Consider the following 16,395-nt stretch of genomic DNA (forward strand, 5'->3'; position numbering starts at 1 on the left):
CCTTTGGGGACAAGGACCTCTTAATGTTTTCCTCTGAGATGAGGATAGCAATGAGAAGTAATGTCTGTGGATGCTTTTTTAAAAAAATCTATATTAAATGCATGTATTCAAATAGTACTGCAGCACTGGAAAAGGGTGCATTATGAAAAAAATACTGTTTGTAAATAGGAAACTGGCACCTATATTCACCAAGGACGCATTTTAATTTCTACATAACTGCCTCTGTTCCCTTTGGATCTGAACTAATTTACCTTGCCCAATGCAGAGAAGCTTATTGACAGTAAACATAGGCCAAGAGGATTTGGATTCCTTTGCTCTTTTTCCATCCTAATGTTAGACACTTATTGCCAGTTAGCCAGTTATGAGCATCACAAAATAGCAGGGTAAGACTGTCAGCAAAGAGAAAAATGATTAGTTGTGCTGATAAAAATGTCATAACAGTGAGATTAATAAAAATCTATGGGGTTAAATATTCTAGTTATCAGATGGAGAACATGGACTCTGCCCCAGCTCTTTTTCTGAGCTACATGTAAGATGTGGGTTATTTCACCTTGCCTCAATTTACAACTCTATCTAGCTATAAGGACCTCTTTCTTTACTTAGCACTACCCTAGCAGGAAGTAGAGCCACAGGGGCCAGAGGTACAGGTCTGTACCTTCAGACTTCATTCCATTTTCCTGTGATGACTGGGTTACTCACCCTAGAAAGACTCTCATCACTTTCTGACTGTCCTTACCGGCTTTATAGGAAAGAGACCCCAAATTAAAAATAAAATAATTTTTATATATACCATTCATATGGTGAAGTATACAAATTATAAGAGTATAGTTGAATGCTTTTTTAAAAAACATATGTAATCATATCAAGACATAGAACATTTCCAGCAACCCCCACCTAGAAGTAACCACTGCGGTCACTTCTGTTCTATCTCTTCATTTGCCTGTTCTTAAATCTCACTTATATAAATGAAATTCATATGGTACACACTTTAATGCATTTGGTTTCTTTCAACATTCTTGTACATGTATTTTTGTGGACATTTGTACTCTTTTATTTTGGTTGTATACTTAGGAGTAGAATTGCAGGGTCATATAATAAAATTATGGTTAGTTTCAGTGCATACTGTGAAACGCTTTTCCAAAGCACAGTAGTTATACCAGTTAACACTTTCACCAACCATGTATGAGAGTTTCAGTTGCTCCATGTTCTTCTTGGTGCTTGATATTGTCAGTTTTTTCAATTTTAGCTATTCTGGTTGGGTTTGTCTCACTGTAGTTTTAATTTGCATTTTATTAATAAGTAATAATAATGAAAATCTATTCATATGCTGGTTGAACATTTAGATGTTCTCTTCTGTGAAGTGCCATTCAAATTGTTTTCTACTTGTTAAAATTGGATAGTCTGTCTTTTTTCTTATTGATTTGAAGGAGTTTAAAAACATATCTTTATGCAGAATACAAGTTAGATATATGTATTGTGAATATTTTCTCCCAGTCTGTGAGGCTTTTCTGGCTCCTAAGGCATCTTTTGATAAATGAAAGTTCTTAATTTTAATGAAATCCAATTTATTAATCTTCATAGCTAATGCTGTTTGTATCAAATAAGAAATCTTTGCCTACCAAATGTAATGAAGATATTTGCCTATGGTTTTGTCTAGAACAGTTTGCCGCTCTGTTGACTAATGAGTTTGCCAACCACTGGTCTAGAAGATTTAATGTTTACCTTTCATATTTAGATGTATTATCCATTTCAACTTATTATTACTAGTAGTTCTCATAGTATTACTTTGATATCTGGTGTGAAGTGTGATGGTTCCATTGATTTATTTGTTGTCTTTGCGCCAGAGCCATGTTGTCATAATTACTGTAGTTGTACAGCTAGCCTTGATAGATGATAGTATATGTCCTCCAGTTTTGTTCTTTTTCAAGATATTTTGGCTATACTAATCCCTTTATATATATATATAAATTTAATTTATTGATTAAGGTACATTTTATTTTATTTTTTTTAAAATTTCTTTATTGATTAAGGTGTTACATATGTATCCTTATTCCCCCATTACCCCCACCATCCCCCCACTCATGCCCTCACCCCCCTGTTGTCTGTGTCCATTGGTTAGGCCCATATGCATGTATACAAGTCCTTTGATTGATCTCTCCACATTACCCCCACCCTCCCCTACCTTCCCTCCGAGGTTTGATGGTCTGATCGATGTTCTGTCTCTGGATCTGTTTTTGTTCATCAGTTTATGTTGTTCATTATATTCCACAAATGAGTGAGATCATTATCTTTCTCTGACTGGCTTATTTCACTTAGCATAATGCTCTCCGGTGCCATCCATGTTGTTGCAAATGGTAGGAATTACTTCTTTTTTACCGCAGCATAGTATTCCATTGTGTAGATGTACCACAGTTTCTTAATCCACTCATCTGCTGATGGGCACTTAGGCTGTTTCCAAATCTTAGCTATGGTGAATTGTGCTGCTATGAACATAGGGGTGCATATATCCTTTCGGATTGATGTTTCTAGCTTCTTGGGATATATTCCCAGAAGTGGTATTACTGGGTCAAATGGGAGTTCCATTTTTAGTTTTTGAGGAAACTCCATACTGTTCTCCACAGTGGCTGGACCAATCTGCATTCCCACCAGCAGTGCACGAGGGTTCCTTTTTCTCCTCACCTGCGCCAGCACTTGTTGTTTGTTAATTTGTTGATGATAGCCATTCTGACAGGTGTGAGATGGTACCGCATTGTTGTTTTGATTTGCATCTCTCGGATAATTAGTGACTTTGAGCATGTTTTCATATGTCTCTTGGCCTTCCTTCTGTCTTCTTTGGAAAAGTTTCTATTTAGGTCCATTGCCCATTTCTTGATTGGATTGTTTATCTTCCTTTTGTTGAGTTGTATGAGTTCTCTGTAAATGTTGGAGATTAAACCCTTATCAGTGATAACATTGGCAAATATGTTCTCCCATGTAGTGGTCTTTCTTGTTGTTTGTTTTTTTTGCTGTGCAAAAGCTTTTTATTTTGATGTAGTCCCATTTGTTTATTTTCTCTTTCATTTCCATTGCCCTAGGAGCAGTACCAGTGAAGATGTTCCTTTGGCATATGTCTGAGATTTTGCTGCCTGTGGATTCCTCTAGTACTTTTATGGTTTCCCATCTTATGTTTAAGTCCTTTATCCATTTTGAGTTTATTTTTGTGTATGGTGTAAGTTGGTGGTCTAGTTTCATTTTTTTTGCATGTATCTGTCCCATTTTCCCAACACCATTTATTGAAGAAACTGTCTTCACTCCACTGTATGCTCATGCCTCCTTTGTCGAATATTAATTGGGCATAGTGGTTTGGGTCGATTTCTGGGTTCTCTATTCTATTCCATTGATCTATATGTCTGTTCTTGTGCCAGTACCAGGCTGTTTTAAGAGCAGTGGCTTTGTAATACAGCTTGATATCTGGTATTGAGATCCCACCTACTTTGTTCTTCTTTCTCAGGATTGCTGCAGCTATTTGGGGTCTTTTTTTATTCCAGATGAATTTTTGGAGAGTTCGTTCTAGGTTTGTGAAATATGCCATTGGTATTTTAATGGGGATTGCATTGAATCTATAGATTGCTTTGGTTAGTATGGACATTTTGATGATGTTGATTCTACGAAACCATGAACATGGTATGTTCTTCCATCTGTTTACGTCTTCCTCTATCTCTTTTTTCAGTGTCATGTAGTTTTCCACATATAGGTCTTTTACCTCCTTAGTTAAGTTTATTCCTAGGTATCTTAATTTTTTTGGTGCGATGGCAAATGGGATTGTTTTTTAGTCTCTCTTTCTGTAAGTTCACTATAGGTGTATAGAAATGCCATAGATTTCTTGACGTTAGTTTTGTATACTGCTACTTTGCCGAATTTATTTATTAAATCTAATAATTTTTTGCTGCAGTCTTTAGGGTTTTCTATGTACAGTATCATGTCATCTGCGAAGAAGGACAGTTCTACTTCTTCTTTTCCAATTTGGATGCCTTTTATTTCTTCTTCTTGTCTGATATCAATGGCTAGTACTTCCAGTACTATGTCGAACAGAAGTGGTGAGAGAAGGCATCCCTGTCTTGTTCCTGTTCTTAGGGGAAATGGTTTTAGTTTTTGCCCATTGAGTATGATGCTGGCTGTGGGTTTATCATATATGGCTTTTTGATGTTGAAGTATGATCCTTCTATTACCACCTTGCTGAGAGTGTTTATCAAGAAAGGATGTTGGATTTTGTCAAATGCTTTTTCTGCGTCAATTGATATGACTATGTGATTTTTCTCCCTCAAATTGTTTATGTGATGTATCACGTTTATTGATTTGTGGATATTGTACCATCTTTGCATCCCTGGTATAAATCCTGCTTGGTCATGGTGTGTGATCTTTCTGATGTACTGCTGGATCCGATTTGCTAGGATTTTGTTGAGGATTTTGGCATCTATGTTCATGAGGGATAATGGCCTATAATTCTCTTTCATTGTGTTGTCTTTATCTGGTTTTGGTATTAGGGTGATGCTGGCTTCGTAGAATGAGTTTGGAAGTGTTCCTTCCTCTTGAATTTTTTGGAATAGTCTGAGGAGGATAGGTTTTAGTCCTTCCTTGAATGTTTGGTATAACTCACCTGTGAAGCTGTCTGGGCCTGGGCTTTTGTTTGCTGGAAGCTTTTTGATGACTGCTTCAATTTCTTTCATAGTTTTTGGCCTATTGAGATTTTTAGAATCTTCCTGATTGAGTTTTGGAAGGTTGTGTTTTTCTAGGAATATGTCCATTTCCTCCAGGTTCTCTAGTTTGTTGGAATAGAGTTGTTCATAATATTTTTTAACAATCTTTTGTATTTCTGTGGGGTCTGTTGTTATTTCCCCTCTATCATTTCTGATTTTATTTATTTGAGTCTTCTCTCTTTGGTTCTTGGTGAGCCTGGCTAATGGTTCATCAATCTTGTTTATCTTTTCAAAGAACCAGCTCTTGGTTTCATTGATCTTTTGTATTGTTTTTTTTGGGGTCTCTGTCATTTATTTCTGCTCTAATCTTTATTATCTTTTTCCTTCTGCTCACTCTTGGCTTTTCTTGTTGCTCTCTTTCTTATTCTTTGAGTTGTAGCATTAGATGATTTACTACCATTTTTTCTTGTTTTTTGAGGTAGGCCTGTAGAGCTATAAACTTCCCTCTCAGGACTGCTTTCATTGTCTCCCATAGGTTTTGGATTGTTGTGTTTTTATTGTCATTAGTTTCCAGAATTTTTTAAATTTCTTCTTTGATCTCATTGGTAACTCAATCAATATATAATAACATGCTATTCAGCTTCCAAGTGTTTGAATGTTTTGGTTTGTTTTTATTGTAGTTTATTTCTAATATTATGCCATTGTGGTCTGAAAAGATGCTTGGTATGATTTCACTCTTCTTGAATTAGGGGAGACTTTGCTTGTGACTCAGTATGTGGTCTATTTTTGAAAATGTCCCACGTGCACTTGAGAAGAATGTATATTCTGCAGCTTTGGGGTGAAATGTTCTGAAGATGTGAATTAAGTCCATCTGATCTAGTGAGTCATTTAGGATTGTTGTTTCTTTGTTGATTTTTTGTCTACTGGATTTATCCAGGGATGCCAGTGGTGTATTAAAGTCCTCTACTATGATTGTATTGTTGTCTATCTCTCTCTTGATATCTTCCAGGAGATTTTTTATGTATTTGGGTGCTCCTGCATTGGGTGCATATATGTCTACCAGGGTTATATCCTCTTGTTGTATTGATCCCTTTAGTATTAAGAAGTGGCCTTCCTTATCTCTTGTTATGGCCTTCACTTTGAGGTCTATTTTATCACATATAAGTATTGCTACCCCAGCTTTTTTTTCATTTCCATTGGCCTGAAAGATATTTTTCCATCCCTTCACTTTCAGTCTTTGTGAGTCCCTTCTTCTGAGGTGGGTCTCTTGTAGACAGCATATATATGGGTCATTTTTTTTTTTTTACCCATTCAGCCACTCGATGTCTTCTGATTGGTGTATTTAGTTCATTTACATTTAAAGTTATTATTAAAAGGTACTTGTTTGTAGCCATTTTTATTTTTTGAGGCTGTGTTCCTTCTTACCTTTTTGTTTCTTCTTTTTACAGCATTTCCTTTAGCATTTCTTGCATTTCTGGTTTGATAGTGATAAACTCCCTTAGCCTTTTTTTTTGTCCGTGAAGCTCCTGATTTCCCCTTCAATTTTGATTGATAGTCTTGCTGGATAGAGTATTCTTGGATTCAGTCCCTTGCTTTCCATCACTCTGTATATCTCTTTCCATTCCCTTCTAGCTTGATGTGTTTCTGTGGAGAAATCATTTGATATGCCTATGGGGGATCCTTTGTAGGCAACTCTCTGTCTATCTCTTGCAGCCTTTAAGATTCTCTCTTTGTAGATAACATTTGCCATTGTAATTATGGCATTTCTTGGTGTGAGTCTTTTGGGATTCATCTTGCTTGGGACTCTCTGTACTTGAGCAACTTTTTTCTTCCCCATATAAGGGAAGTTTTCTGTCATTATTTCTTCAAATAAATTTTCTAATCCTTGCTGCTCTTCTTGTCCTTCTGGCAGCCCTATTATACATATGTTATTTCGTTTTGCATTGTCCCAAAGCTCCCTTAGGCTCTCCTCCTGCTTTTTAATTTTTTTTTCTCTAGTTGCTGTTCAGATTGGGCTTGTTTCTGTACCTGATCTTCTAACTCGCTGATCCGGTCCTCTGCTTCTTCTAGTCTACTGTTGAAGCCTTCCATGGTGTTTTTGATTATAGCTATATCATTTTTCATTTCTTCCTGATTTTTCCATAGGTTTTTGATTTTCTCGTCCATCTGGTGTATGAATTGTATGACCCTTACTCTGAATTCTTTTTCTGTCATGTTGCATGCTTCTGTTTCACTTATTTCCTTTCTTGGCATTCCTCCTTTTCTTTCCTCTCGGGATTGCTTCATTGTCTCCCCATTCTGACTATCACCAGAAGGTTCAGATATCAAGTTGTGGGGGCCTGGACCTTGTGCAGTGGGAGTTTTGCACCCCCCAAGTGTCACTGAAGAGCTCTGATACCAAGACGTGCGGTTGCTGTGGGTTGGTGGGAGCCACGCTCGCCCTGGTTCAGAGTCACAGGTGCTTACTGTGGCCTCGTGTGTGCACCTAGAATCAGGGACTTAGTGTGGCCTGTGCCACGTTGATACAGAGAACCCACTGGCATGTGCCAAAAATCAAGGTCCCCTATTGCGTGTCAGGAGTCAGAGGCTTCCTGTGTCCATGCTGAGAATTTAGTATCAGAGTCTCTGTTTCTTGGTGCTACCTCGCACTGAGAATCAGGTCCCTGAGTGCACATGCACCAAGAATTGGAGTCACTGGCTCTTAATGTGAATGTACTGGGATTCAGGGATCTCAGGCGCACGTAATTAGGAATGGAGTCTAGTCACTGGTGGTCAATGCTGCCTCTTGTGTGGAGATTCAGAGTCCCCATCTGCCTGGGAGACCAGGTTGCTCAGTCACACTGTGTTGGCAGGAGGTCCACTTCTGCCCTGCGGTAAACAGCCTTCTGTGTGCGCTTGCCCTGAATCAAATTCAGGTGGCACTGCCACTTAGTGTGGGTGTGGGGTCTGGTCATGTGTGTGTGCTCTGTGGAAAACAAACTCCCTGTGTGCATGTACCCAGGCTCAAATTCAGCGCTGCCTTCCTGTGTGGGCACAGATTCTGGTCGTGGGGAACAAACTCCCTGAGACCGCACATCCAGGTTCAAATTCACCGCAGCCTCTCTGTTAAGGTGCGGTGTCTGGTCATGGGAAACAAACTCCCCGGGTTTGCACCCCCAGGCTCAAATTCAGCGCTGTCTCCCTGCGTGGGCGTAGGATCTGGTCGCAGAAAACAATCTCTCCAACTTCATGCACCTATGCTCCAATTCAGGACTGCCTCCCTGCCTGGGCATGGAGATGAGTCACGGGAAACAAATTCCCCAAGTTCGCAAGTCTGGGCTCAAGTTCTGCGCTGTCTCCCTGCCCTGCGTGGGCACGGGATCTGGTTACAGAAGACCACCTCCCTAGCGATGAGCAGCTAGGCTCAAATTCAGCTCAGTCTCCCTGCCTGGACGCGGAGATGAGTCTTGGGAAACAAATTCCCCCAGTTCGCAAGTCCGGGGTCAAGTTCAGCGCTGTCTCCCTGCCCTGCATGGGCGTGGGATCTGGTCGCAGAAACTGCCTCCCTAGGGATGAGTGGCTAGGCTCAAATTCTGCTCAGTCTCCCTGCCTGGGTGTGGAGACTAGTCGTGGGAAACAAACTTCCCATGTTCGACACCAAGGCTCAAAGTCGGGCAGAGTCACCACTGCTTTTTGTGTGCAGAAAGCCTTGTTGTGTGGCTGGGGTCTGGTAGTTTCTATGTTGCTGTGCAGGGGTGGTGGGGGAGGGGGATTGGCTTTGTGACTCACAGAAATCTGCGTCTGGGTGCCTGGAGTCCTGATGTCCCTGGGTCTGCAGCTGTGGTGGCAGGTCTTCTACCAGAGTGGCTGTAGGGTCCTGGTTTACTTCCAAGACCAGACTGGGTGGTGGCAAGGCTACGATCCTAGTCTCAAGCAGTTCTGTTTTTCAAGATGGCATGGTCTCTGTGCAGCCAGTGTCCTCCCTGGAGTGTTTGTGGCAGCCGCGGGGTTTTGCCGTCTACGACTGCCCAGATTGGCAACCCCCTGGAAGAACTGCAGGGTCTAGCTGTCCCTATTTCACTCACACACACACCCACACACATCCACACACACCTCTATCGCTGTCTCACTCTATCACACACTCTCCCTCTCTACCTTCTTGCCGGTCGCCATCTTGCCTCCCCCAGTCCCATTTATTTTTCAAGGTACATTTTATGAGTTTTAGAATCACTTTGTCCAAAGTGCCCTTTGGGGTTGGTTTTGAGCTTATTAACCTATTAGCCACCCCAGGTGCTCCCACCTTCAAAATTGAGGTCATATTTTGAGGCAGAGTGTGGCAGTGTATTTAAGGCATTTACCCTCCCACTACCGAGAATTTATCTCTGAAGTACCGTGAGACTGGGGTACATTTCACTGAGCCTTTCACTTTTAGGTGCCAGCCTAAAACTCAACTAACTTCAGGAAGGAAAACCAACCCTGTATTTCAGGCTTGTCAAATTTCCAACTATTATGCTAGTCTCAAATTTTATGCAAATTTCTCCTTTTCCTAAGTAGAGTCACTCAGCCTTGGGGCCAAACCTCATCTTCAACTTGTACCCAGAATTAGCATCCGTCTCATGACTATCAGCTCACTTAGGAAGGACTTGTAGTTCTCTGAAATATTAGTTCAGCTTATCCTTATTGCCAAAGATCATGGATCACTTTAAGCCTGTCAAATCTGCAGTTTATCCTTTTCTTTTTGTTTTCTATTTGTGACAGGAACATCCATATTCCATTTGAAAGCAAAAGTCCAGGAAACGTTCAGTAGGCAGCGCCTTGACCCTTTCATCCAACTCCGCTCTATCACAGGTGAGTAGTTTATGAGTGTTTGGGTCAATTCAGTAGGTCAGTGGAGGGGCAGATAAAATGGATGGCAACATTCCTGTAACAAATGATGTGGATCCCTGAGGGACTGATCAGGCTCTCTCCATCTCTTTGCCTTAGGACTCACTGTCCTAAGAATTTGGAATTCAGTCAGTTTCCAAGGTTGGCAAATTATATTAACATTCTCAGTTCTATTCCTGCTTGGAATGAGATGTTGTCTTTGGTGCAAATAAGGCAAATTTTGTTCCAGTAGGCACCTGAATTTATGCCTCTGGCAAAGGACTGTAAGGATCAGACCTAGGCTGATTTCCAGTTCTGCAACCTTATTTACCATTTGGCTATGGGCAAGTTAATTTCTCTCACCCTCCATTTTTTCCATCTGTAACTTTGAAGCATTATTGTGAGGATTAAATGTACTAATATAAGAAAAGTGGGTTTCACAGTGCTTAAAATATAGGCCTTTCATAAACATGAGCATTTATTAGAATAATTATTTATGGGCATGTCATTTCATCCGATATATAGTTCATGAGGCTGGGGATTATGCTTGGTCACTTTAGTGGGGGGAATAAAATTTACATACAGTGATCTGCACAAATCTTAAAAGTACCATTCTATGAGTTTTGACAAATACATACTCCTGTGTAATCCAAAACTCTATCTAAAGCATGATCATTACCATCAACCCAAAAAATTCTTTTATGCCTCTTCCCAATCAATTCCCACTTCCCTAGATGTAACCCATTCTGATTTTTTCTACCGTAGATCATTTTGTATTTTATCGAATTGCATATGAATGGAATCATATAATATGTATTCCTCTTTTGTGTCTGATTTATTTCTTTAAGTATAATCTTTTTGATATCCATCCATGTTGTCCCTATCAGTAGAGGCTTTCTTTATATTGCAGATTAGTATCATATTGTATGAATATACACGTTTGCATATTCATTCTCCTTTTGACTGACACCTGCACTCTTTCCACTTTTTGGGGGGAGGGGTATTATGCATGAGGCTGCCATGACCAGTCTCGTAAAAGTCTTTTTGTAAACTTTCATTTTTTTTTGGTAAATACCTTGGAGTGGAATTGCTTGGACTGCATGCTTAATTAAGGTGCTTGCTTAATTAAGAAAAACAACTTCCAGATGTTTTCAAAGAGGTTGAAAACCAGCAATATGTTAGAATTCTGGTTGCTCTACATCTTTGCCAACATTTGATGTTATTACTCTTTATCTGTAGCCAGTTTAGTGAGTGTGTTGTGATATCTTACTGTGATTTTAATTTGCATTTCTATGATGATTAGTGATGCTGACTATGTTTCCACCGGCTTTTTAGCTGCAGGCATACCTTGGAGATATTACAGGTTCAGTTACAGACCACTACAATAAAGCAAATATTGCAATAAAGTGAGTCACACAATTTTTTTCAGTGCATAGGAAAGTTATGTTACTCTATACTGTGGCCTATTAAGTGTGTGATAGCATTATGTCTAAAAAACAATATACATACCTTAATTAAAATGCTTTATTGCTAAAAATGCTAACCATCATCTGAACCTTCAGTGGTTCATAAATTTTTTTGCTGGTGGAGTGTCATATGTTGATGTTGATGGCTGCTGACTGATCAGGATGGTGATTGCTAAAGGTTGGGGTGGCTATGGCATTTTCTTAAAATAAGACAACAATGATGTTTGCCTCATTGAGTTACTCTCCCTTTCCTGATTTCTCAAATATCACTGATCACAGATTACCATAATAAATATAATAGTAATGGAAAAGTTAGAAATATGACACAGAGATACAAAGTGAGCAAATGCTGTGGGAAAATGTCATATATATATATCCTATTTAATAAAGAGGGAATATGCTAATTGATCCTCATGCCATCGCAAAGATGGCAGCGCCCACAGCCACAAGACGGTGGCGCCCAGTCCCCTCAGGCCCACTGGGGTGCCTGCCTCCAGAGTCCCCCAGTCCCTTCAGCCCCCCAGCCACCCAGGGCCGCCCGAGGTTCAGGTAACCAGGGCCAGCTGAGGCTTGCGCTGCCGGCAGTGGCAGCAGTAGAGGTGTGATGGGGCATTGCCTTCCCCTGATCACAGGGTTGCCTCCCGCCCCTGAGGGCTCCCAGACTTTGAGAGGGGGCAGGCCAGGCTGAGGGACCCCCCCGCTCCAGTGCATGAATTTTCGTGCACCGGGCCTCTAGTGTGTGTGTGTGTCCAGGGTTCCCACAGACTTTCAATTTGAAAAAAAACCCCACACTATCTGTGAAGCACAATAAAGTGAAACACAGTAAAACAAGGTATACATGTATTTGCTTTTTTCCCTTTGTGAAATGTTTGTTCAAATCATTTGGCCATCTTAAAAATTGACTTGTTTTTACTTTTGAGTTGTACAAGCTTTTTATACATTCTGGCTACAACTTCTTTGTCAGATATCTGTTTTGTGAATGTTTTCTCTCAATCTGTGTATTACCTGCTCATTTTACTGCGTGTTTGGAGGAATTGGTTTATTTTTATACCTCCTGCTATCCTCATGCATGGTTCAAACTTGATACTATTTACTGAATAAAAGAGCTAAAAGTTGTTCCTCCCTCATTTCCTTCCTTCCTTTATTTAGCAACACTTACTGATTACCTACTATGTGGCAGCCTCTCTTCTGTGCTTTTGAGGATACAAAAAAAAAGCAAAACAATACAAGTTTCCTAATCTCTTGGCACTTGCATTTTTGTCTATATGTATATGGTGGTAGGGTAGGAGATAGAAAAACAAATAAACAAGAAAACATGAGGTAATTATAGGTGCCATAATATAAAAATGCACAATATTACTAATGATAAAGGGATGATTAGGGGCCTTTTTCAGGTTGGAGGTTCAAAAATCTGAAGAGATGATATTTAAACTGAGATAGGAATAAGCCATTTTTTTTTTTCATGAGGGAAAGGGATTTCAGGCAGAGGGAACTGCTTATAAAAAGGTCCTTAGAGTGATTTGTGGATTAGGCACAAACTATACAAAATGCTCCTTTAAGCAAACTAAGGTGTCAAGGATTGTTTGCTTTGGAAATTATCATAACTGGAATAAGCTGATGCTATACTGTTACTCTTTTTTAGTACTGCACTTCTTAGCAGTTTTTCAACATCTTCCCTACCTCCACCCCACCCCCCTGCTCCTATGGTCTAAAATGCTTTGAAGATAGGAATTGTGGATTAGCTAACACAATGGTCATCTGGGTTAAGGCTAGGTAAGGAAATTTTTCCCATCAAAGGTAACCAAGTGATAACTGAAGTAAATCAAGGGTTGCATAAGTAATAAGTAACTAAATTTGTCTTTATAAGATAATAAAATATAAAATGTTCTACCTCTACTTTTTATATTTAGATTGTGCAATGTGAGAGTCTATAAATAAAATATCAATTTGATAAGTGGGATATAATTTATTTCTAAATTTTTCCCAGTTTAGAGAGAGATGGAAGAAAAGATGATGGGAAGGAATAGTGGAAGATGGAGACAGAAAGTGAAATAGAATGAAAAACATAGGTGAAGAAATGGAAGTATATCAACCAAGAATAGGAGTTAAAGAGTTCTAGGGGGAGGTAGAGTAGCTGAGAAAAAAAACTGGGTGAAAGGGTAACCAGAATTTAGTCTTTGTGTGAGTGTGTTCCTATCACCCTCACATGCCCTTGGGCTATGGGCACCATATAGTAGGTTATTTCATTTGAAAATGTGATGGTGCTCTCTAGTAAAATTTAGCACATACTTTTCTTCTGTGTTTCCCTTCTGCTGAGCTGATTCAGTTCTACACTAATGCCAAGTTCCTTTCATTATTTCTTTCCCTTTGAATTAATAAAACAAGCTGCTGTGCCTCTACTACCCATTCTCCCATAATTCAGATGGAAAGTTGTCTATAACCAAAATAATGCCTTCTGGTCATGGTTTGGGCCACTATTATAGGGCAAATCCCATTTCTATTGTCAGGATTTTGGACCAAAAAATAGTGTGGTTCAGACAGGTCTTATGCTAAGTACAGATAGTTTATAACCGAGTGGGTCAAACTAGGCCCTGTGGAGACTAGCAAGTTCCATGTGAAAATCATAGACCATCTGGCTGATGACTTACTGTACTCCAGTAAAGGTCTAAGGCAGTGGTTGGTAAACTGCGGCTTGCGAGCCACATGCAGCTCGCGAGCCGCGGTTTGCCGCTCTGTTGACTAATGAGTTTGCCGACCACTAACCTAGACTCTCGATTCCAATAATTACAGGCTGTTGTTGTTCCTTGTGATTAAGCCCCTATCCCAGTGGTTGGTAAACTCATTAGTCAACAGAGTGGCAAACTACCGCTTGTGAGCCGCATGTGGCTCGCGAGCCGCAGTTTGCCGACCACTGGTCTAAGGAGTACAATTAGCTGGGCATCACTCTGGTCAGAACTGCTGGAAATAGGGCAGTAACAGATTTGGAATTATCCTAAAGGAGTGCAATGGATGACTGCTTCCTGATACTCTCCATTAGAAGAAGCTTGACTGAGATTGGAGAGAAAAAAACCAGCCTAATATGCAGTACTGGTAGCTAGAAATTTAATATGTATACATGTCCAAGAAAACAATTAGTCAAAGTATATAGGGACACTGAGCAGCCGTGAATTGAAGATACATGCTGTAATGTAAAATTATAGACTGAACTATAGCAGGAGCAGCAATTCTATAAAGGGTGATATGAAAATAAACCAATGAAGGGAATTTAGCAGTTCATGTAGGATATGCACCAGATCATCAGAATGGAAAGACAGAACATTATACTTAAAAGGAAGCAATTGGATACCCCAAAACTAATGTAGACTCTGCAATATTAGGGACTCTAAGTCCCAAGTCAGTTCACTTGTCAGTTCAACCTAAAGTTGCAGGATTGGCACATAAAACCTCTGGGAATATGGACATGAATGTCCTAGGTAAGCAGAGGAGAAAGAATAAAGTACAAGCAACTATGAATCAAACAAGTAAGCAATATGAGGTATGTCAAATGACTAAAAACTTGAATCTTTGACAAACTTTTTAATGAAAGTACTAGAGGCCTGGTGCACGAAATTTGTGCACTGGGGGGGAGGGTGTCCCTCAGCCCAGCCTTCACCCTCTCCAATCTGGGACCCCTCGGGGGATGTCTGACTGCTGGTTTAGGCCCGATCCCACACACAGGGATCGGGCCTAGACCGGCAGTCAGACATCCCTCTCATAATATGGGACTGCTGGCTCCCAACTGCTTGCCTGCCTGTCTACCTGATTGCCTCTAACCACTTCTGCCTGCCAGCCTGATCACCCCCTAACCACTCCCCTGCCAGCCTGATTGATGCCTAACTACTCCCCTGCCAGACCAATTGCCCACAACTGCCCTCCCCTGCCAGCCTGGTTGCTTCCAACTGCCCTCCCCTGCAGGCCTGGTCCTCCCCAACTGCCCTCCCCTGCAGGCCTGGTCCTCCCCAACTGCCCTCCCCTGCAGGCCTGGTCCCCCCCAACTGCCCTCCCCTGCAGGCCTGGTCCCCGCCAACTGCCCTCCCCTGCAAGCCTGGTCCCCCCGACTGCCCTCTCCTGCAGGCCTGGTCACCCCTAACTGCCCTCCCCTTCTGGCCTGATCGCCCACAACTGCCCTCCCCTGCCAGCCATCTTGTGGAGGCCATCTTGTGACCACATGGGGGTGGCCATCTTGTGCGATAGCATGACGGTCAATTTGCATATTACCTCTATATTATATAAGATATTTGACATGAAATGTTATATTAGTTTCAGGTGTACAACATACTGATTTGACTTTTATATTCCTTACAATGTGGACACCACAATAAGTCTACTAACCATCTGTCACCATACACTTATTATTATAATACTATTTTCCCTATGCTATTTCCACATATATATTATATCTGTGACTTATTTATTTTATATATAACTCATTTTTTAATGGAAGTGGTGGTGGTAAGCCAGACAAACATGACAGGTAGATTATATTGGGCCAATTCCTAGATGTTTAAACAAAGAATATTGCTTTACAGAAGCATAAGCACTTAGAAAGGTTTGCAAAGCACACCAGACATGCAGATGAGAATAGTACTGGTATGACCATGACTTTTAGACAAAGTTAGAGGAACTATATGCTAGATATGGAATATTGGCAGCAATAGGAAATGACCAAGGAACTAATTTTATAACAGAAATTGTCCAAAATTTGTAAAAGACAGAAAATGTGGAACCTTAATTTACCATAAATTTCCTAGGCTGCAGAGGTAATTGGAAACTTTAATGAATGGTTTCTTAAAAACATAGAAAGAATTTATCAGCACCAGATATAAATGGCAATCAGTTAAAGATGCTAATAAAGACAAAATTAACTGAAAGACTCTGAGTGAATGTATCTTCCTCAATAGAGTTGTTCAAGAAAGATAGACAAACTACCTATGCTCCCTTTGTTCTCAAATCCCCTAAGAAGAGATAAAGACCATGAAACATTTAAAGGAGGATATAAGTAGTAGATTCTTATAAGGTTCTCAAAAGAAGAGGAGCAATAGCTAGGATTACCCTTTCAACTTTATCCTGTAGTCAGAACATGTAGGATGGATAAAGGCTCAAGGATATTAATCTTTGTGTTTTTCTTTTCTATTATTAGATCTGCTTTGCTGTTTTCTTTTGGCTGTGACAATCTGCCAGATTTCCATTATAGAAGCAATTCACCACCAGTACCAACAAGAATACCATATGTGATTTTGTGGGAGGTTCACGAACTTTATAAAAAATTGCTATAAGACCACTGGACTCATTCTGTACTTGATCATCATAATTGTATCAACAGCCTGATTTCTGGACCAACCAACCACAGAACCATTGTCAGCCCCACAGGA

General features: G+C 40.2%; 1 protein-coding gene across 5 annotated transcripts in view; it reads right to left on the bottom strand.

Moving 5' to 3' along the window:
- The window catches only part of TRPC5 (transient receptor potential cation channel subfamily C member 5), a 397,050-nt gene that overhangs the window by 126,647 nt on the left and 254,008 nt on the right, over nt 1-16,395 (bottom strand). The gene's annotated exons all lie outside the window — the stretch shown is intronic.

This window comes from Plecotus auritus, assembly GCF_963455305.1.
Source record: "Plecotus auritus genome assembly, chromosome: X".
NCBI lineage: Eukaryota > Metazoa > Chordata > Mammalia > Chiroptera > Vespertilionidae > Plecotus > Plecotus auritus.